Raw genomic sequence first — 22,987 nt, 5'->3', positions numbered from 1 at the left:
TTGTGGAACTATAAAACACTCTTACCTTTACTAGTAACATTTCCAATAGTACCTATAAAAATATTTTAAGAATTAAAAGTTTTAATGTTTGACTTCTGGGCAACAGCAAAATTCTTCATCTAATTTTGTTACTTGATGTGTAGCAATAGCAAATTTTTTTCTTTCTTAGTTTTGAGTCACTGCTATGATTGCCACAGAGTCTACTCTTTTATATACTTTAAGTAAATTCTCCCTCCTTTTAAAACTTTAAAGAAAAAAATTTTGTTTTAATTCAGTATCTGGTGTCCAAATATAAGAAAAAAAAAATCCTCCAGACTTTATGAGTTTAAATTTTGAACAAAAACAAGTTATTTACTTACAGATATACATAGCTTTCTCTCATTTAACAGATTATATATATTAAAAGCCAAAGCATTTTTTATGTAATAATGACAGTAAATTTAAAATGTTAGCTGATTTGTATTTCATTTAGCTTATAACCCATTTAACGATCAGCTGCTTCTAAAGAGGCACTTTCATCATTGTGCATTTATAATGGAAATATCTCAGATTCCTAAAAATAGTAAAGAATATGTGATTGCCTTAATGATTAATCACCTGTAGTTCGGCTGGTTACAGAATATCAATGTGTATCACATTTCACTAATGATCATTACCCTGATTTTCTCATTTTCTGCTTTCCATAAAGAAAGGACTAATCAGTTCCAGGTCCTGTAAAATTTTAAATAGAAAACAAATTTAACTTCTGCTTGCAAATTATATTTTCCCCATATGCTATCCAATTCAGGGTCTCAAGTCTGATTCTGCACAGCCTAATAGCATGCCAGAGAAATCACCTGTTTGGAAAATCTGCAATTCTGACTCCATGTTTTAATTGGCAATTTCCGGTTATATTCTGTTTCCCGAGGGGCACTGGGCACTATTGAAAAGACCTGAAATGCTGCAGGCTGCTATTACCGCCTCTTTTCCCCTTGGTGCTCAGACTTGCTTCCTTTGTTCATTGTTTCTCAGCCCTTGAAATCTGCTTAACTTGGAGGAGGTTTTAGAGTTTAAGAAGTAAAAAACACTGTACAACATAAACACAGCTTATCCTAACATTTGGCCTTTGGAAAAGGAGAGGCTGAAAAAGTGACAGAAGCTGTTCTTTGAATCTATAAAATATTTTCCCCTGCTATCCTACTTAAATTGGCAATGAGATTTCAAGACTGCATTGCAGCAACCGAATCAGCAGATTTTCAGTACACTTGCATCTTTTTCTTTTCGCAGGAGAGAAATATCACGTGAAGACTAAAATAATCCCAATTTTGTTCGTCTCCTTGTTTGTTTTACAGTTAAAAAGCCATTTCATGTGCCGGGCACAGTGGCTCATGCCTGTAATCCCATCACTTTGGGAGGCTGAGGCGGGTGGATTACTTGAGGCCAGGAGTTCAAGACCAGCCTGGGCAACCCTGCCTCTGCTAAAAATACAAAAACTAGCTGGGCGTGGTGGTGTGCGCCTGTAGTCCCAGCTACTCGGGAGGCTGAGGCAGGAGAATCGCCTGAACCTGCGAACCGGAGGTTGCAGTGAGCCAAGATGGCTCCCTGTACTCTAGTCTGAACAACAGAGTGAGAGTCTGTCTCAAAACAAAAGAAAAAAGAAAAAACAGCCATTTCATGCAATAAAACATGACTATGAAAAGTATTGCCTATGTATAGATAAATGTTGCACTTCGTTCACATTCTCCACCTAGTTGATTTAAAAACCTCCTTGATTCTCCTGGGGCACTGGGACATATCAACTCCCTGTTGGTTCCCAGGGCAATTTTCAGACCCTTTGCATATAATAATCTCTTTTTCTGTTCTTTTTATTATTTTGTGCTTCTTATTTTTCTTCATTCCTGAGTCTTTCATTGAAAAGTTAAGAATAATATCAGCAAACAGGTGTTTCATTGGGGGAAAGTTTGTATACAGAGTCATTTCTCTTTTCTTTGAATGGCTTATCAAACACGATTCAGAAAACACATTCCCTCAGACAATCTCAATCTATTCAAATCCCAGAGACCTTTAAAGGTGTTAGTTCCTAAACTGTGTGTTTTACTGTGTAAGGCTTCCTGGATGGCCTTGGAGGAAAGGGATATTGAAGAGAAGAAAGGAGAAGAGATCTCGACCCTCCCACTCCAACTTACAGAGACACCATCTGAGAAATGAACTTTCATCTGCATGGGTTGTACTTAGCTGTGAATTTCTCCTTTTAGTTTTTTTCCCCCGTTTTTCATTATTATAAACAGTCCCACTCTTTCCATGCCTCTTTTTTGCAAGTTGAAGTGTTTCTTGAAATCTCTATAAAGATTGGATTTTTGTCAGGAAATAGGAAAGATAATGTTGGGGCTCAGAAACTAATATCCCCAAATAGGTGTTGACATGCTGAACTGAAGAACTCTCAAGGTCTCTCTGACCTTCCCCACTGCCCCCATAGTCTCTCCCAAAGAAGCTGAAGTTCCTTTATCTGCCTCATATCCAGACCCACCAAGGAGAAAAATTGTTTTCTTCCCCTCCCTGTAAGACCAAGAATGTAACCACACCTGAACAGACCCTTGCACTGTCAAAGAGAACTATTTACAAGTTAATCTCTATTCCTGGATCCATTCATTCTCCCTAGTAATTCCCTCAACAGAATTCCTCTTCTCCACCATTCCATAACCTATTTTATCGGGATGGTATTGTAAAAGTGAATTAAATATGGCCTGAGAAGGACTCCGTATTTCTATATTTGAGTCCTTGTGGATGAACTGTAACCTAACTTAATAGGTAGACAAGATTGAAAACCTCATTTAGGAATATGCGCCTGTAGCAATAGCTGAGTCTTGGCCGATCCCAGCAGTCATACTTCAACCATTCATACACTGCTGAGTATTCAAACTCAAATCATTCATTGCTCAATTAAACTCCTTTAAATTTAATTCAACTGAAGTTTTTCTTTTAACAGTATATAAGCTCCCGAACCTCCTTGGGGGATTAGGTCTTCATTCTGAAGGCTCCTGTGTATATATGTTAAATAAATTTGCCTTTTCTCCAATTAATCTGCCTTTTGTGAGTTTATTTTTTACAGTCTCGCCCATGCACCACAATGTAGCAGTCTCTTGTTGTTAGATATTACCTGGAGATCCTTGTCTAATGGTGAGAAAATCCAGGACATGGACACACCAAGAGTGAGGTTAGAGCAGAAGTTAAAAAAGTGAAAGAAAGAGAGAAAGCATTCTGCCACAGAGGAGTCCTGGAGGAGGGTTGCCATTTTTACAATGGAACGCAAAGGCTTTTATTTTTTATTTTTATTTTTATTTTTTTATTATACTTTAGGGTTTTAGGGTACATGTGCACAATGTGCAGGTTTGTTACATATGTATCCATGTGCCATGTTGATTTCCTGCACCCATTAACTCGTCATTTAGCATTAGGTGTATCTCCTAATGCTGTCCCTCCCCCCTCCCCCCACCCCACAACAGTCCCCGGAGTGTGATGTTCCCCTTCCTGTGTCCATGAGTTCTCATTGTTCAATTCCCACCTATGAGTGAGAACATGCGGTGTTTGGTTTTTTGTCCTTGCGATAGTTTACTGAGAATGATGTTTTCCAGTTTCATCCATGTCCCTACAAAGGACACGAACTCATCATTTTTTATGGCTGCATAGTATTCCATGGTGTATATGCGCCACATTTTCTTATTCCAGTCTATTGTTGTTGGACATTTGGGTTGGTTCCAACTCTTTGCTATTGTGAATAGTGCCGCAATAAACATACGTGTGCATGTGTCTTTATAGCAGCATGATTTATAGTCCTTTGGGTATATACCCAGTAATGGGATGGTTGGGTCAAATGATATTTCTAGTTCTAGATCCCTGAGGAATCGCCACACTGACTTCCACAATGGTTGAACTAGTTTACAGTCCCACCAACAGTGTAAAAGTGTTCCTATTTCTCCACATCCTCTCCAGCACCTGTTGTTTCCTGATTTTTTAATGATGGCCATTCTAACTGGTGTGAGATGGTATCTCATTGTGGTTTTGATTTGCATTTCTCTGATGGCCAGTGATGATGAGCATTTCTTCATCTGTTTTTTGGCTGCATAAATGTCTTCATTTGAGAAGTGTCTGTTCATATCCTTTGCCCACTTTTTGATGGGGTTGTTTGTTTTTTTCTTGTAAATTTGTTTGAGTTCATTGTAGATTCTGGATATTAGCCCTTTGTCAGATGAGTAGGTTGCAAAAATTTTCTCCCATTCTGTAGGTTGCCTGTTCACTCTGATGGTAGTTTCTTTTGCTGTGCAGAAGCTCTTTAGTTTAATGAGATCCCATTTGTCAATTTTGCCTTTTGTTGCCATTGCTTTTGGTGTTTTAGACATGAAGTCCTTGCCCACGCCTATGTCCTGAATGGTATTGCCTAGGTTTTCTTGTAGGATTTTAATGGTTTTAGGTCTAACATATAAGTCTTTAATCCATCTTGAATTAATTTTTGTATAAGGTGTAAGGAAGGGATCCAGTTTCAGCTTTCTACATATGGCTAGCCAGTTTTCCCAGCACCATTTATTAAATAGGGAATCCTTTCCCCATTTCTTGTTTTTGTCAGGTTTGTCAAAGATCAGATAGTTGTAGATATGCGGCATTATTTCTGAGGGCTCTGTTCTGTTCCATTGATCTATGTCTCTGTTGTGGTACCAGTACCATGCTGTTTTGGTTACTGTAGCCTTGTAGTATAGTTTAAAGTCAGGTAGCGTGATGCCTCCAGCTTTGTTCTTTTGGCTTAGGATTGACTTGGCGATGCGGGCTCTTTTTTGGTTCCATATGAACTTTAAAGTAGTTTTTTCCAATTCTGTGAAGAAAGTCATTGGTAGCTTGATGGGGATGGCATTGAATCTATAAATTACTTTGGGCAGTATGGCCATTTTCACGATATTGATTCTTCCAACCCATGAGCATGGAATGTTCTTCCATTTGTTTGTATCCTCTTTTATTTCATTGAGCAGTGGTTTGTACTTCTCCTTGAAGAGGTCCTTCACATCCCTTGTAAGTTGGATTCCTAGGTATTTTATTCTCTTTGAAACAATTGTGAATGGGAGTTCACTCATGATTTGGCTCTCTGTTTGTCTGTTATTGGTGTACAAGAATGCTTGTGATTTTTGTACATTAATTTTGTATCCTGAGACTTTGCTGAAGTTGCTAATCAGCTTAAGGAGGTTTTGGGCTGAGACAATGGGGTTTTCTAGATATACAATCATGTCATCTGCAAACAGGGACAATTTGACTTCCTCTCTTCCTAATTGAATACCCTTTATTTCCTTCTCCTGCCTGATTGCTCTGGCCAGAACTTCCAGCACTATGTTGAATAGGAGCGGTGAGAGAGGGCATCCCTGTCTTGTGCCAGTTTTCAGAGGGAATGCTTCCAGTTTTTGCCCATTCAGTATGATATTGGCTGTGGGTTTGTCGTAGATAGCTCTTATTATTTTGAGATATGTCCCATCAATACCTAATTTATTGAGAGTTTTTAGCATGAAGGGTTGTTGAATTTTGTCAAAGGCCTTTTCTGCATCTATTGAGATAATCATGTGGTTTTTGTCTTTGGTTCTGTTTATAGGCTGGATTACATTTATTGATTTGCGTATGTTGAACCAGCCTTGCATCCCAGGGATGAAGCCCACTTGATCATGGTGGAGAAGCTTTTTGATGTGCTGCTGGATTCGGTTTGCCAGTATTTTATTGAGGATTTTTGCATCAATATTCATCAAGGATATTGGTCTGAAATTCTCTTTTTTGGTTATGTCTCTGCCAGGCTTTGGTATCACGACGATGCTGGCTTCGTAAAATGTGTTACAGAGGATTCCCTCTTTTTCTATCGATTGGAATAGTTTCAGAAGGAATGGTACCAGTTCCTCCTTGTACCTCTGGTAGAATTCAGCTGGGAATCCATCAGGTCCTGGACTCTTTTTGGTTGGTAAGCTATTGATTGTTGCCACAATTTCAGAACCTGTTATTGGTCTATTCAGAGATTCAACTTCTTCCTGGTTTAGTCTTGGGAGGGTGTATTTGTCGAGGAATTTATCCATTTCTTCTAGATTTTCTAGTTTATTTGCATAGAGGTGTTTGTAGTATTCTCTGATGGTAGATTGTATTTCTGTGGGATCAGTGGTGATATCCCCTTTTTCGTTTTTTATTGCATCTATTTGATTCTTCTCTCTTTTCTTCTTTATTAGTCTTGCTAGCGGTCCATCAATTTTGTTGATCTTTTCAAAAAACCAGCTCCTGGATTCATTAATTTTTTGAAGGGTTTTTTGTGTCTCTATTTCCTTCAGTTCTGCTCTGGTTTTAGTTATTTCTAGGCTTCTGCTAGCTTTTGAATGTGTTTGCTCTTGCTTTTCTAGTTCTTTTAATTGTGATTTTAGGGTGTCAATTTTGGATCTTTCCTGCTTTCTCTTGTGGGCATTTAGTGCTATAAATTTCCCTCTACACACTGCTTTGAACGTGTCCCAGAGATTCTGGTATGTTGTGTCTTTGTTCTCGTTGGTTTCAAAGAACATCTTTATTTCTGCCTTCATTTCATTATGTACCCAATAGTCATTCAGGGGCAGGTTGTTCAGTTTCCATGTAGTAGAGCGGTTTTGAGTGAGTTTCTTAATCCTGAGTTCTAGTTTGATTGCACTGTGGTCTGAAAGACAGTTTGTTATAATTTCTGTTCTTTTACATTTGCTGAGGAGAGCTTTACTTCCAACTATGTGGTCAATTTTGGAATAGGTGTGGTGTGGTGCTGAAAAAAATGTATATTCTGTTGACCTGGGGTGGAGAGTTCTGTAGATGTCTATTAGGTTCACTTTATGTAGAGCTGAGTTCAATTCCTGGATATCCTTGTTAACTTTCTGTCTCGTTGATCTGTCTAAGGTTGACAGTGGGGTGTTAAAATCTCCCATTATTATTGCGTGGGAGTTTAAGTCCCTTTGTAGGTCACTGAGGACTTGCTTTATGAATCTGGGTGCTCCTGTGTTGGGTGCATATATATTTAGGAGAGTTAGCTCTTCTCGGTGAATTGATCCCTTTACCATTATGTAATGGCCTTCTTTGTCTCTTTTGATCTTTGTTGGTTTAAAGTCTATTTTATCAGAGACTAGGATTGCAACCCCTGCCTTTTTTTGTTTTCCAGTTGCTTGATAGATCTTCCTCCATCCCTTTATTTTGAGTCTATGTGTGTCTCTGCACGTGAGATGGGTTTCCTGAATACAGCACACTGATGGGTCCTGACTCCTTATCCAGTTTGCCAGTCTGTGTCTTTTGATTGGAGCATTTAGCCCATTTACATTTAACGTTAATATTGTTATGTGTGAATCTGATCCTGTCATTATGATGTTAGTTGGTTATTTTGCTCGTTAGTTGCTATAGTTTCTTCCTAGCCTCGATGGTCTTTACAATTTGGCGTGTTTTTGCAGTGGCTGGTACCGGTTGTTCCTTTCCATGTTTAGTGCTTCCTTCAGGAGCTCTTTTAGGGAAGGTCTGGTGGTGACAAAATCACTCAGCATTTGCTTGTCTGTAAAGTATTTTATTTCTCCTTCACTTATGAAGCTTAGTTTGGCGGGGTAGGAAATTCTGGGTTGAAAATTCTTTTCTTTAAGAATGTTGAATATCGGCCCCCACTCTCTTCTGGCTTGTAGACTTTCTGCTGAGAGATCAGCTGTTAGTCTGATGGGCTTCCCTTTGTGGGTAACCCGACCTTTCTCTCTGGCTGCCCTTAACATTTTTTCCTTCATTTCAACTTTGGTGAATCTGACAATTATGTGTCTCGGAGTTGCTCTTCTCGAGGAGTATCTTTGTGGCGTTCTCTGTATTTCCTGAATCTGAATGCTGGCCTGCTTTGCTAGATTGGGGAAGTTCTCCTGGATAATATCTTGCAGAGTGTTTTCCAACTTGGTTCCATTCTCCCCATCATTTTCAGGTACACCAATCAGACGTAGGTTTGGTCTTTTCACGTAGTCCCAAATTTCTTGGAGGCTTTGTTCATTTCTTTTTATTCTTTTTTCTCTAAACTTCCCTTCTCTCTTCATTTCATTCATTTCATCTTCCATCAGCAATACCCTTTCTTCCAGTTGATCGCATCTGCTACTGAGGCTTCTGCAATCTTCGCGTAGTTCTCGAAACTTGGCTTTCAGCTCCATCAGCTCCTTTAAGCCCTTCTCTCCATTGGTTATTCTAGTTATCCATTCTTCTAATTTTTTTTCAAAGTTTTTAACTTCTTTGCTATTGTTTTGAATTTCCTCCCGTAGCTCAGAGTAGTTTGATCCTCTGAAGCCTTCTTCTCTCAACTCGTCAAAGTCATCCTCCATCCAGCTTTGTTCCGTTGCTGGTGAGGAACTGCGTTCCTTTGGAGGAGGAGAGGTGCTCTGTTTTTTAGAGTTTCCAGTTTTTGTGTTCTGTTTTTTCCCCATCTTTGTGGTTTTAGCTACTTTTTGTCTTTGATGATGGTGATGTACAGATGGGTTTTTGGTGTGGATGTCCTTTCTGTTTGTTAGTTTTCCTTCTACCAGACAGGACCCTCAGCTGCAGGTCTGTTGGAGTTTACTAGAGGTCCACTCCAGACCCTGTTTGGCTGGTGTCAGCAGTGGTGGCTGCAGAACAGCGGATTTTCGTGAGACCACAAATTCAGCTGTCTGATAGTTCCTCTGAAAGTTTTGTCTCAGAGGAGTACCCGGCTGAATGAGGTGTCAGTCTGTCCCTACTGGGGCGGTGCCTCCCAGTTAGGCTGCTCAGGGGTGAGGGACCCACTTTAGGAGGCAGTCTGTCCGTTCTCAGATCTCCAGCTGCGTGCTGGGAGAACCACTACTCTCTTCAAAGCTGTCACTCAGACAGGGACATTTAAGTCTGTGGAGTTTCTTGCTGAGTTTTTGTTTGTCTGTGCCCTGCCCCCAGAGGTGGAGCCTACAGAGGCAGGCAGGGCTCTTTGAGCTGTGGTGGGCTCCACCCAGTTCGAGCTTCCTGGCTGCTTTGTTTACCTAAGCAAGCCTGGGCAATGGCGGGCGCCCCTCCCCCAGCCTCGCTGCCGCCTTGCAGCTTGATCTCAGACTGCTGTGCTAGCAATCAGCGAGACTCCGTGGGCATAGGACCCTCCGAGCCAGGTGCGGGACACAATCTCCTAGTGTGCCGTTTTCCAGGCCCATTGGAAAAGCGCAGTATTAGGATGGGACTGACCCGATATTCCAGGTGCCGTCTGTTTCCCCTTTCTTTGACTAGGAAAGGGAACTCCCTGACCCCTTGCGCTTCCCGAGTGAGGCAACACCTCGCCCTGCTTCGGCTCGCACACAGTGCGCTTTACCGACTGTCCTGTACCCACTGTTAGTCACTCCCTAGTGAGATGAAACCGGTACCTCAAGCAGAAATGCAGAAATCATCCGTCTTCTGTGTCGCTGGGGCTGGGAGCTGGAGACCGGAGCTGTTCCTATTCGGCCATCTTGGCTTGAATGCAAAGGCTTTTATAAGAAACTGATGAGGGCTGGGCATCTTGTTTGCATAAGGCACGAATTTGTGGTAGCTCCACTCAATCCTCCTAATGTGTATGCAGGCCCTCAGCTTGAGTTACTCCATATTGCTTTGTTCTCCTTACTGTGCGCACATGCCAGGGGACAGAATTTTCCGTTGTGGGAATGTCTGGGCAAGTCAGCTGTGTAGCCTTTCTTATCTGTGTGGCTGTGGCCACGGCTTAGGCAAGCCCCCTTTTGCAAGTTCCCTTATCTGTGCCAACAGGCTGTTCTTTTGTTGGAAAGAATTCAACCAAGGACCCACAGTAACTGCCTGCCTGACTGGGTTTTTTCCTTTCTTCTCTCTCAATTTTTTGGTGAACCTTCAGAGGGCCAAGGTGGAAGCTCTCCCTGACTCCTACAGTAACTAACACTGTAGCATTTTCTTTTAGCAAACCCATTCAAGAAATATTTATTGAGTGCCTACTAGGTTCCAGGCACTGTTCTAGAATAAGACAGACAATGATCCTCTTAAAATATTCTTATTTAATATTTAGAATTATTTTCAACATTTGCCCAGTTTATAGGTGAGAAAAATCAAAGCTCAAAAAGGAAAGAATTGAGATTTAAACATATCTATCTGAATCAAGAGTACAGATTATCTACCCTCACCAGCACAAGTGGAAAACTCTTACTGTTGAAAAGTTCTTTGTCTGTTGAGATGCAACTCCTTATACCTTTCTGCTATTTTCCTAGAACACTGTTTTTGGAGGTCAAGTCCAATCCCACTTTCACATTACAGTCCTTAAAAAACATGCAGCCATAAAAAATAATGAGATCTGGCTGGGCACAGTGGCTCATGCCTGTAATTCCAGCATTTTGGGAGGCCAAAGCAAGCAGATCACTTGAGGTCAAGAGTTCGAGACCATCCTGACCAACATGGTGAAAACCCATCTCTACTAAAAATATGAAAATTAGCTGGGCATGGTAACACACACCTGTAATCCCAGCTCCTTGAGAGGCTGAGGCAGGAGAATCACTTGAACCTTGGAGGTGGAGGTTGCAGTGAGCCGAGATCACGCCACTGCACTCCAGCCTGGGTGACAGAGTGAGACTCCATCTCAAAAAAATAAAAAAAAGAACAAGATCATGCCTTTTGCAGGGACATGGATGGAGCTGGAGGCCATTATCCTTAGCAAACTAACACAGGAACAGAAAACCAAATACTGCATGTTCTCACTTATGAATGGGAGATAAACGATGAGAACACATGGCCATAAAGGAGGAAATAACAGACACTGGGTTCTACTTGATGGGGGAGGGTGGGAGGAGGGAGAGAAGCAGAAAAGATAACTATTGACTACTGGGCTTAGTACCTAAGTGATGACATACTCTGTACAACAAACTCCCATGACACATGTTGATCTAAGTAACAAACCTTCACATGTACTCCCTAACCTAAAATAAAAGTTAAGAAAATATAGCAGCTATACTTCTTGTATTCATTATCCAGCAGGCCCTGTTCTAAGTACTTTATATGCATTAAGTTCTTTAATCCTGACAACACCTCTTTGTGCTTTGTTTTACAAATACTTATGTCACAGCTGATACCTATCAGGCATTGTTTTGAGTACTTTACAAATAATAATTTAGCACATCATCATAATAGTTATAAAGAGAAGTAAACTCTTTTTATTTTATATTATTCTTCTTGGTCTTTTTCTATGCTTATCATAATATATGTAGTCAAAACATACATTACATTCTTTTTTTGCTATATTTATTAAATATTAAATAATATGGCTTAAAAAACTTTTGATGTCATATAGACATGCTTCATGCTGTTCATGTACAAATTTTACAGAAGAGGAAAATGAGACTTTAAGAGAGGTTAAGTAATTTGCTGAAGGTCACTGCCAGAATTCAGAACACAATACCCAAAAGTACGAGGTTTTCACATGCTGAATATTTTTAACTAAAGAAGATTGGGAGGGCTACAGAAGCAGGAAGGTCACTCCAGTGTTCTCTCACCCTCCTTTCTCCCCTGAAGTGGGTCAGGGAAGCTAGAATTCCTCTCCCTTTAAGCAAATGAGAAAACCTAGGAAGGGGCTGGGTGTGGTGGCTGACGCCTGTAATCCCAGCACTTTGGGAGGCCAAGGCAGGCAGATGGCTTGAGCCCAGGAGTTTGAGACCAGCCTGGGCAACATGGTGAGATCCTAACACTACAAAAACTACAAAAAATTAGCTGGGCGTAGTGATGAGCACCTGTAGTCTCAACTACTCAAGAGGCTGAAGTGGGAGAATTGATTGAGCCAGGAACTGGAAGTTGCAGTGAGCCACGATTATGCCATTGTATTCCAGCCTAAGCAACAGAGTGAGACCCTGTTTTAAAAAAGAAAAGAGAAAGAGAAAGAGAAAGAAGGAGAGGGGAAGGGAGGGAAGGGAGGGGAGGGGAAGGGAGGGGAGGGGAGGGGAGGGGAAGGGAGGGGAGGGGAGGGGAGGGGAAGGGAGGGGAGAGGGGAGGGGAAGGGGGGGGAGGGGAGGGGAAGGGAGGGGGGAGGGGAGGGGAGGGGAGGGGAGGGGAGGGGAGGGGAAGGGAAGGGAAACCTAGGGAGCTCACTTGCTGACCTCCTCCCTTCTGACATGGAGACTCTCATATAACAAGTGTCCTGCCGTATGGAATAAAGAAGGGGGAGATGGTGGGGGGGATGGAAAGATTGTTACACAGAAACACAGGAAAGAATCTGAGGACACAGGACTTACTGAGTTCCCCCCAATTTATTACCATTAGATAATATCCGTTTTTTGTCCAATCACATTTCTCTACAACTATCCACCACTTACATCACACTTAGTATAAAAATACATAGTTTTCCCTGGGTGTTGGGTCTTCATTTTTTAAAGCTCCGTGTCACATAAAACTTTGGCTAAATAAGTTTTGTATGCTTTTCTCTTGTTAATCTGTTTTTTTCTTATAGGGGTATCAGCCATGAACCTTGTGATGGATGAGGAAAAGATACTATTTTTTTCTTCCTTACATCACAAATTTGGGAAGTGGCAGAGTTGGAATTTAAACTTAGGCTGTGTTTCTCTAGAATCCACCTTCCCACTATATTATTACTACCTTTCTTTAAAATATTTGCATATGATTGTCATGCAACCTTCTGCTTCTGCCTTTCTTATAACATCAACAATATCTTCACTCTGTTCTCACCATCTGATATTAGAAATCAGCTCCATCATTCTATTTGCCTTCCTTTAAATGCAATGCAATTTGTTTATTTTCTTTTAGAATGTGATTCCCAGAACAGATATTCTAGGTGGTTATGAAAACATGCAGAGTTTAGATACTATATCACTATTATGGCCTAAGAGTCATTACCTTTTAGGTAGCCACATCTACATTTTGCTTCACATTGAATTTATTGTTGCCAACCCTCCCCCAACTTGTCCTTATTATATAGCACCATGATAGATTCAGTGCATTATTCAAGCTGGCAAGACATTTGAGGATCCGGACTCTGCTATTCATCATAGAGGCTCTTACTCTCAGTTATGTATTATCTGCATATTCTATGAGCATGTTCTCATATCTGCATCCAAATAAGTCACAGATAAAAATACTTAAATGCAAGTATTGGTTGGCCTGGTGGCTCATACCTGGAATCCCAAGCCTTTGGGAGGCCAAGGCAGGAGGATCACTTGAGGCCAAGAGTTCGAGACATGCCTGGGCAACACAGTGAGACCCTATCTCTCCATTTTTTTTTTTTTTTTAATTAGCCGGGCATGGTAGCACATGCCTGTAGTCCTACCTACTCTGGAGGATGAGGTAGAAAGATTGGTTGAACCTAACGGTTTGAAGTTACAGTGAGGTATGATGATGCCTCTGCACTCCAGTCTGGGTGACAGAGTGAGACCCTGTCTCTAAAAATACAAAATTTTAAAAATGTATAAATAATTGCAAGCATCAAGGATAGAGCCTTGCAGGTCACAAGGGACTTCAGATTGATGCTCATTAAATAATGAGGCAGCTTTCAGTATGGTTATTTAATCAGAAATTAATCTACGTGAATATTCTTGCATTTAGCTCACATTTGATTTGTTTTGTTTTTTAACCTCCACATATTCAGCTAAAGTCCATATTTGTTTACAGGAAAATAGTAATCACACATGTCAAAGACCTTGCTTTGTTTCAGTATACTATGTCTTCTGAAATTCCCTTATCTACAAATTAGTAAATACATTAAAGAAGAGATTGGCTGATGGTGGCTTGTTTTTATAGAGGAGCTGGTCAGAAGATACTTGAATTACCTTCTGTAAAATCTATGGCGTCTCTAGTGTTCAGTAGCCAACGTTCACTTATTTATTCCAGAAATAGTTATTGAGTAGCTACTATATGCCAGAAACTCCTCCAGGTTCTGGAGATACAACAGTGAATGAAACATAAAAATGTTTAACATACATGTCACATTCTATTCTAAACAACCTGTGCCCTATGAAAGGTAACACAGACTGTAGAGTTTATTTATATTGGAAAGCCAGGTGCTAACCACAATTCACTCCTTGTTCCCCGAAGTTATAATCATCCTTTCTGCAACTTCTAAAGCTGCAGACTGAGGGATACTATGGGGCTAGACGGCTACTGCTGATCAGAAATAAAATAAGCCTTAGGTATCACCACTTTCAACCTCCTAGGAAAATGTGAATTCCTTCTACAGCATCCTCCAGCATACCTGCTCAAAGACTTTATGATTATAGATCTTCAGGCTTGATGTTATAAAAATGCTAGCTAGTTTGTAAGACAGAATTCAGACATTCTTGGTTTTGCCTGGCCAAACTAGGTGGTGCGCTGTCAGATCTTTTGCGTGGTGGACTAGGGTACCTATGCTCTATAATCTTCACAACGAACCAGTTTCTTTCCTTTTTGAGCTCCAGAGCCCAGCCCACGTTAACATGGCTCATGGGCCCTTCCTCCCTCTTCAATGCCAGCAACAATAGGTCAAGGCCTTTTCACATCGTATCACTCTGACCACTTCTCTCCCCCTTGTCCACTATTAAGGCCCTTGGTAATTCCATTGAGCCTACCTTGATCATCCAGAATAATTTCCCTATTTCAAAGTCCTTAACTTTATCACAGCTGCAAACGTAAGCTGACATATTCATAGGTTCCAGGGATTAGGACGTGGACATTTTTGAGGGGTCATTATTTTGCCTACCATACCCTCCTTCTGGTCTGAGTTGTATTTTCTTTCTTTTTGAGTTATTTAACATCTAAATACCATTGCTATTGATGTGGTGAAAATAGTTGCTTGCTCTTCTTTTCTGTTATTCTAGCTACATTGCGAACTCAGCACTACTCACTGAGGTCAGATCAGCTGGCTTCCCACTCTCCCTGTTTTCACCTTTACACTAGTTCCTCTGAAGCTTTGCAGGATTTTTCTTGAGTCAAAAGGACTGTATCACTAACAGACAGGTAACAAACACAATGAACTGCTTTACTTCACCCTCTTGATAATTTTTTTTTCTCCAAATTGCTCTTCACCATCATCATTCTTGCCCAGCTTGGCAAATATGAGCAGGTCAGAAGATACTTGAATTACCTTCTGTAAGGAACACGAGAATGCAGGTCAACAATGGGATTTTTGACCTCACATATCTAATCAGAAGATAATCTGACTCTGTCAGTATTCATGGCACTCAGAAGATACTCAGGATTTTTTTCAAAGGTGATGGTGGTGGTGATGTGTGTGTGTGCACATGAGCGTGGCTGGGTGCATGTGTGTAAAGACAGACAGAGACTCGGATAGCAAAATTTGCTTCTCACTTTACCACCATGGCATATCCAGTGTTTATCTCTGGCAATAGTCATGTATTTTCCTCCCCTTTATGCGCTTTTTTGTTGCCCTGTCACACTACCCACTTCCTTCACACCATCTGCTAGGTCCTGAGACATGGACTGCCTGTCTTCTTAAACTTGCCCAGACCTGTCCAGATGTGTCTATGATAGACCTTATTGTGGCAATTTCTGTCATAATTTTTATATACTATTCCAATATAAGCTACATAGTGGCTCTATTGCAGACATGTCATTTGTTCCTTGAATCATTCTGTTTTGTTCCTTCCTTTTATTGCTTTCTTGTAACTTGACTCAGCAGAGCACTATACTGACTGGCACTGGGGAAGGTAGCCACATTCCTTCCCTGCCCCTTGCTGATCCTGCTGCCATGCTTGATATCACTGTGCTCAAAGCTGAATTTGTTTAGCCCCCATATTCCTCTGGTACACATCCCGGCTTTTGAAAAACTGACTTCTGCTATCAAGATTGTATGATTTTAAAACAAAACAAGTATCAAAGCTCAACTTCCATTTTATATTTGTATATAATTTTAATAAATTCTGTAAGTAGAGGGTTTTTTATGTGCAAATTTCTGTGTACACGGGGAGGGAATTTATTTACGATTTCTTAAGCTGCTTTTTTTTTTTTTTTTTGAGACAGAGCCTTGCTCTGTTGCCCAGGTTAAAGTGCAGTGGCGAGATTTCACCTCACCACAAACTCTGCCTCCTGGGTTCAAGCAATTCTCCTGCCTCAGCCTCCTGAGTAGCTCTGACTACAGTCGCACACCATCATGCCCAGCTTATTTTTGTATTTTTAGTAGAGACAGGGTTTCACCGTGTTGGCCAGGCTGGTCTCAAAATCCTGGCTTCATGATCTGCCTGCCTTGGCCTCCCAAAGTGCTGGGATTACAAGCGTGAGCCACCACACCCAGCCACGATTTCTTATATATTAGACACTGAGACAGATACTTTAAATCTATCATTACTAGGTTTTTGGTTTTTTGTTTTGTTTTGAGAGGGAGTTTTGCTTTTGTCACCCAGGCTGGAGTGCAATGGCGCAATCTCGACTCACTGCAACCTCCGCCTCCTGGGTTCAAGCGTTCTCCTGCCTCCACCTCCCAAGTAGCTGGGGTCACAGGCATCCACCAACACACCCAGCTAATTTTTTGTATTTTTAGTAGAGATGGGGTTTCACCATGTTGGTGAGGCTGGTCTCAAACTCCTGACATCAGGTGATCCACCCATGCCTCCCAAAGGGCTGGGATTACAGGCGTGAGCCACCGTGCCAAGCCTTATCATTACTACGTTCTTAATCTATTACTTTGCTCCAGACAAATTTGCATAGCCTTGGTGTATTAGTTTGTTTTCATACTGCTGATAAAGACATACCTAAAACTGGGAACAAAAAGAGGTTTAATTGGACTTACAGTTCCACATGGCTGGAGAGGCCTCAGAATTAAGGCAGGAGGCAAAAGGCACTTCTTACATGGTGGTGGCAAGAAAAAAATAAGGATGAAGCAAAAGTGTAAACCCCTGATAAACACATCAGATTTCATGCGACTTATTCACTATCATGAGAATAGCACAGAAAAGACCAGCCCCCATGATTTAATTACCTTCCCCTGGGTCCCTCCCACAACACGTGAGAATTCTGGGCGATATAATTCAAGTTGAGAGTTGGGTGGGGACACAGCTAAACCATATCACTTGGTGAGGAACAGCTATGAGTTTTACAAAAGTGTGAGAATGCATTTTTTTTTTTTTTTTAGACGGCGTCTCCCTGCTGCCCAGGCTGGAGTGCAGTGGCACGATTTCCACTCACTGCAAACTCTGCTTCCTGGGTTGAAGCTATTCTCCTGCCTCAGCCTCCCAGGTAGCTGGGAATACAGGCACCTGCCACCATGCCCAGCTAATTTTTGTATTTTTAGTAGAGACGAGGTTTCACCGTGTTAGCCAGGATGGTCTTGACCTCCTGACCTTGTAATCCACCTGCCTCAGCCTCCCAAAGTGTTGGGATTATAGTGAGCCACTATGCCTGGCTGAGAATGCATTTTTATTTATTTATTTTTATTTTTTATTTTTTGAGACGGAGTCTCACTCTGTCACCCAGGCTGGAGTGCAGTGGCGCGATCTTGGCTCACTGCAAGCTCTGCCTCCCAGGTTCACGCCATTCTCCTGCCTCAGCCTCTCCGAGTAGCTGGGACTACAGGCACCCGCCACCACGCCCGGCTAATTTTTTTGTATTTTTAGTAGAGACGGGGTTTCACCGTGGTCTCGATCTCCTGACCTCGTGATCCGCCCGCCTCGGCCTCCCAAAGTGCTGGGATTACAAGCGTGAGCCACTGCGCCCGGCCGAGAATGCATTTTTAAAGTTTCTCCAAAACTGAAGAAGTGCTTTTCCAAAAATATTCTTCTATACATGGGAATAAGTTAACAATAACATTGGATGCTTAGTATGTACTAAGAACTTCTTTGAATATTTCAAATACAGTATCCCATTTCTCTAAATTTTAAGCCCTGGGTTAGTATACAGAACTGTGAAAAGTAGTGAATTTTAAATTCCACCAATTATTTCAAATTATCTAGTCAGTCTAGCTGTCCCAAGTGGAGAGAATAACATCCAGAATCTGCTCCCTTTATACAGTCTTGAAAGAATTGAGAGTCTAATATATGTTAAGCACTCTGCTAGTAAATTTACGTGTATAATTTTATTTTATTTATTATATATTTATTATTATTATTATTATTATTATTATTATTATTATTATTGACACTGGGTCTCTCTCTGTCGCCCAGGCTGGAGTGCAATGGCACAATCTTGGCTCACTGCAGCCTCCACCTCCTGGGTTCAAGCAATTCTCCCACCTCAGCCTCCCAAGTTGCTGAAACTATAGGCGTGCACCACCACGCCCAGCTAATTTTCTGTATTTTTAGTAGAGACGGGGTTTCACCACGTTGGCCAAGCTGGCCTCGAATTCCTGACCTCAAGTGATCGGCCCGCCTCGGCTTCCCAAAGTGTTGGGATTACAGGTGTGAGTCACCACGCCCAGCCTTATTTATTATTTTTGAGACAGTCTGGCTCTGTTGCCCAGACTGGAGTGCAGTGTCACGACCTCGGCTCACTGCAACCTCTGCGTCCCAGGCTCAAGCATTGTCATGCCTCAGGCTTCCGAGTAGTTGGGACTACAGGCATGTGCCACCAAGCCCAGCTAATTTTTGTATTTTTAGTAGAAATGGGGTTTCTGCATGTTGACCAGACTGGTCTCAAACTCCTGGCCTCAAGCAATCCACCTGCCTTGGCCTTCCAAAGTACTGGGATTACAGGTGTGAGTCACTGCACCAGGCCCTTACATATACAATTTTATTGTTACCTGTGCCCAAATAAGCTAGGATGGGGGTGGGAAAGCAGTGTCATTCCAGGCAAGAGCAAACAGCAAGTATGCAGACAAAGCATGAATGAGGTTGACTTTCTGATAAAGGTGTGTAATGTTTGTAGGGGTGATGGTGTGGTTGCTATTCTTCTTTCCCCACAATTGCCTTCTAAATTCTTCATTGCTTCTCAGTAGCACATAATATCACACAGTCCTTTACTGCTTCCCTACCTTCTGGGAACATTTATAGCAATGTAAAAGGCAAATGCCTATTTACCATGATAAAAAATGCAAATGTTGGCTGGGCATGGTGGCTCATGCCTATAATCCCAGCACTTTGGGAGGCCGAGGTGGGTCAGGAGATCAAGATCAACCTGGCCAAGATGGTGAAACCCCCTCTCTACTAAAAATACAAACAAATTAGCTGGGCATGGTGGCGGTGAGAGGTGACAACGTGCTGGCAGCCCTCACAGCTCTCGCTTGCTCTCGGTGCCTCCTCTGCCTGGGCTCCCACTTTGGTGGCACTTGAGGAGCCCTTCAGCCCACCGCTGCACTGTGGGAGCCCCTTTCTGGGCTGGCCAAGGCTGGAGCTGGCTCCCTTAGCTTGCAGGGAGGTGTGGAGGGAGAGGCGCCAGCAGGAACCAGGGCTGCGCATGGCGCTTGTGGGCCAGCTGGAGTTCTGGGTGGGCATGGGCTTGGTGGGCCCAGCACTCAGAGCCACTGGCCCACCCTGCTGGCCCCGGGCAATGAGGGGCTTAGCACCTGGGCCAGCGGCTGCGGAGGGTGTACTGGGTCTCCCAGCAGTGCCAGCCCACCAGCACTGCGCTTGATTTCTCGCTGGGCCTTAGCTGCCTCCTGGCAGGGCAGGGCTCAGGACTTGCAGCCCGCCATGCCTGAGCCTCTCCCACTCCGTGGGCTCCTGTGCGGCCAGAGCCTCCCCAATGAGCGCTGCCCCCTGCTCCACGGCGCCCAGTCCCATCGACCACCCAAGGGCTGAGGAGTGCGGGCGCACAGCACAGGACTGGCAGGCAGCTCCACCTGCAGCCCTGGTGCATGATCCACTGGGTGAAGCCAGCTGGGCTCCTGACTCTGGTGGAGACTTGGAGAACCTTTATGTATAGCTAAGGGATTGTAAATACACCAATTGGCACTCTGTATCTAGCACAAGGTTTGTGAATGCACCAATCGACACTCTGTATCTAGCTACTCTGGTGGGGACATGGAGAACCTTTGTGTCTAGCTCAGGGATTGTAAATGCACCAATCATCACCCTGTCAAAACAGACCACTCGGGGCTCTCTGTAAAATGGACCAATCAGCAGGATGTGGGTGGGGCCAGATAAGAGAATAAAAGCAGGCTGCCCGAGCCAGCAGCAGCAACCCGCTCGGGTCCCCTTCCACACTGTGGAAGTTTGTTCTTTTGCTCTTTGCAATAAATCTTGCTACTGCTCACTCTTTGGATCCACACTGCGCTTATGAGCTGTAACACTCACCACGAAGGTCTGCAGCTTCACTCCTGAAGCCAGAGAGACCATGAACCCACCAGAAGGAAGAAACTCCGAATACATCCGAACATCAGAAGGAACAAACTCCAGACACGCGCCTTTAAGAACTGTAACACTCACTGCGAGGATCTGCGGCTTCATTCTTGAAGTCATTGAGACCAAGAACCCACCAATTCCGGACTGGACACAGCGGGCGCCTATAATCTCAGCTACTCAGGAGGCTGAGGCAGAGAATTGCTGGAACCAGGGAGGCAGAGGTTGCAGTGAGCCGAGATCACACCACTGCACCCCAGCCTGGGCCACAAAGTGAGACTCCATCTGAAAAAACAAAAAACAAACAAAAAAATGCAAATGTCACTTTAAAGCAGTAATCTCTAATCCCACGACTACTCCCAGACCCACACAGGAGCTTTCCTGATCATTGCAAAATCTTTTCCAAGTGGGTCCCAAATCAGGCCTCTTTGTATTCTCTCAAAACTACTTTCTTCATGAAAAAAAAAAACAAATCTTGTCTTTGTGGCTCCCTGGACCTAAACATAAACATATAAACTTCCCACTGGAATGTAAACTTGATGAGGACAGATATTTAAATTGTTTTATTCATAGTGTCAGTTTTATACACACATAAACACCCATCTTCCTTTACTCTAGTGTAATCTAGTTCCTTTACCTCCCTCCTATCCTGGAAACAACTCTACCCCCCTTATATAACCTTAGCTACATATGTTTCTCACTATTTTCCTCATAAGTTCCAAGGTAGTAAATGAAAGAGACACTGAAGTCAATCTAGTAACTTTTGTATTGTATAAGCCTGCAAGGACAGAGGTTTTCATTCACAGCTTTTAGCTGATGTCTAATCACATCATTAGGACTGTCTTGTACATTGTATTATGTGACAGACAATTGCTAGTGTTTTAAAGATTTTTGGTTCTCTTCTACTTTCAAACACATTTCTTCTCAAATTTAAGTATACGGATGTGATTTGTTTTGGCCAATAAACTGTAATCAGAGGTGTCATTTTTGTTAAGCAGCATTTAAGAGCCTGTGCACAATTCTCCATGCTCTCTCTTCCCAGATCCCATATATAATGGGAGCATGTGTTGATAAGGTGTCACAAGATTAAAGCAATTGGGCATACTGTGTCACTATATAAAGCACAGCTTCCCTAGGGACTCACCTAGACCTAAAGCACTTCCAATGAGTGAAGAACATACTGTTGTTGTGTTAAACTGATAACATTTTGATGGTGTTACTTCAGCATAACCTACTTTATCCGACTGAAACAAGAATTAGATACGTAGAAGTAGATGTTGCAAAACCATATTTCTAAATTATCTGGCATTAGCTTAATGATTGGGAGGGGTGCAACTAGCAAGCTGCTATCAGAGGCTGTAAAGACTGTGATATAGTATACTGTTGATGGGAATGTAAATTAGCACAGCCATTATGGAAAAAAGTATGGACGGTCCTTAAAAAATTAAAAATAGAACTAGTATATGACCCAACAGTCCTACTACACAGTATGCATCCAAAGGAAATAAAGTCTCGCCGGGCGCGGTGGCTCACGCTTGTAATCCCAGCACTTTGGGAGGCCAAGGCGGGCGGATCACGAGGTCAGGAGATCGAGACCACAGTGAAACCTCGTCTCTACTAAAAATACAAAAAAATTAGCCGGGCGTAGTGGCGGGCGCCTGTAGTCCCAGCTACTCGGAGAGGCTGAGGCAGGAGAATGGCATGAACCCGGGAGGCGGAGCTTGCAGTGAGCCAAGACTGCGCCACTGCACTCCAGCCTGGGCGACAGAGCGAGACTCCTCCGTCTCAAAAAAAAAAAAGGAAATAAAGTCTCTCCATGAGACAATTGTGCTCCCAGGTTCATTGCAGCACCACTATTCACAATAGCAAAGATATGGAATCAATCTAAATGTCTGTCTGTCAGTGAATGAATGGGTAAAGAAAATGTGGTATAGAGACATAATGGAATGGTATTCCGCCATAATAAAGAATGAAATCCTGTCGTTTGTGGCAACATGGATGAAACTGCAGGATGTTACGGTAAGTGAAATAAGCCAGGCACAGAAAGACAAATATCACGTGTTCTCACTTATATGTGGAATCTGAAAAAGTTGTACTCATGGAAACAGAGAGTAGAATGATGGTTGCCAGGGGCTGTGTGTATGTTTGTGGGGAGGATTGAGAAAATGTTGGTCAAAGGATACCAAATTTCTGTTTGACAGGAATAAATTCAAGAGGTCTGTATATAATACATTGTTATTAACTGTAGTAACCAAGTATATAACTTGGTTACTTGGAAGTATGTAATACATTGTTATTAACTGTAGTTACTACAGTTATGTATCATATACTTCAAAATTGCTCAGAGTACACTTTAAGTGTTCTCACCACAAAAAAAGTATATAATGTAATACGAGTATTGATTATCTTCATTTAGCCATTCTACAATGGATTCATATTTCCAAACATCAGATTGAACATTATAAATATATACAATTATTATTTGTCAATTTAAAATAATAATAATAATTGATTCATCCAGTTAAATAGAAACCCAGAAGTCCCTCTTGTGACCTCCCTTTCCTTAATCTCTCATACACAATCCATAACTGAACCTCATCTATTGTGTGCTTCACAAATTATTCTCAAATCCAGATGCTTCGCCCAACCACCAGGACCAACCCTAAATCAGGCAACCATTACCTCTTACCTAAATGATTTCCATAGCCTCCTAACAATCTTATTCATGTCCATTTTTGTTTCCACTCTTCCACTTTCCTCACTAAATCCAGAGTAAACTT

This window comes from Nomascus leucogenys, chromosome X (genome assembly GCF_006542625.1).
Source record: "Nomascus leucogenys isolate Asia chromosome X, Asia_NLE_v1, whole genome shotgun sequence".
Taxonomy (NCBI): domain Eukaryota; kingdom Metazoa; phylum Chordata; class Mammalia; order Primates; family Hylobatidae; genus Nomascus; species Nomascus leucogenys.
The sequence above is the reverse complement of the archived record's forward strand: the minus strand, read 5'-3'. Positions refer to the sequence as shown.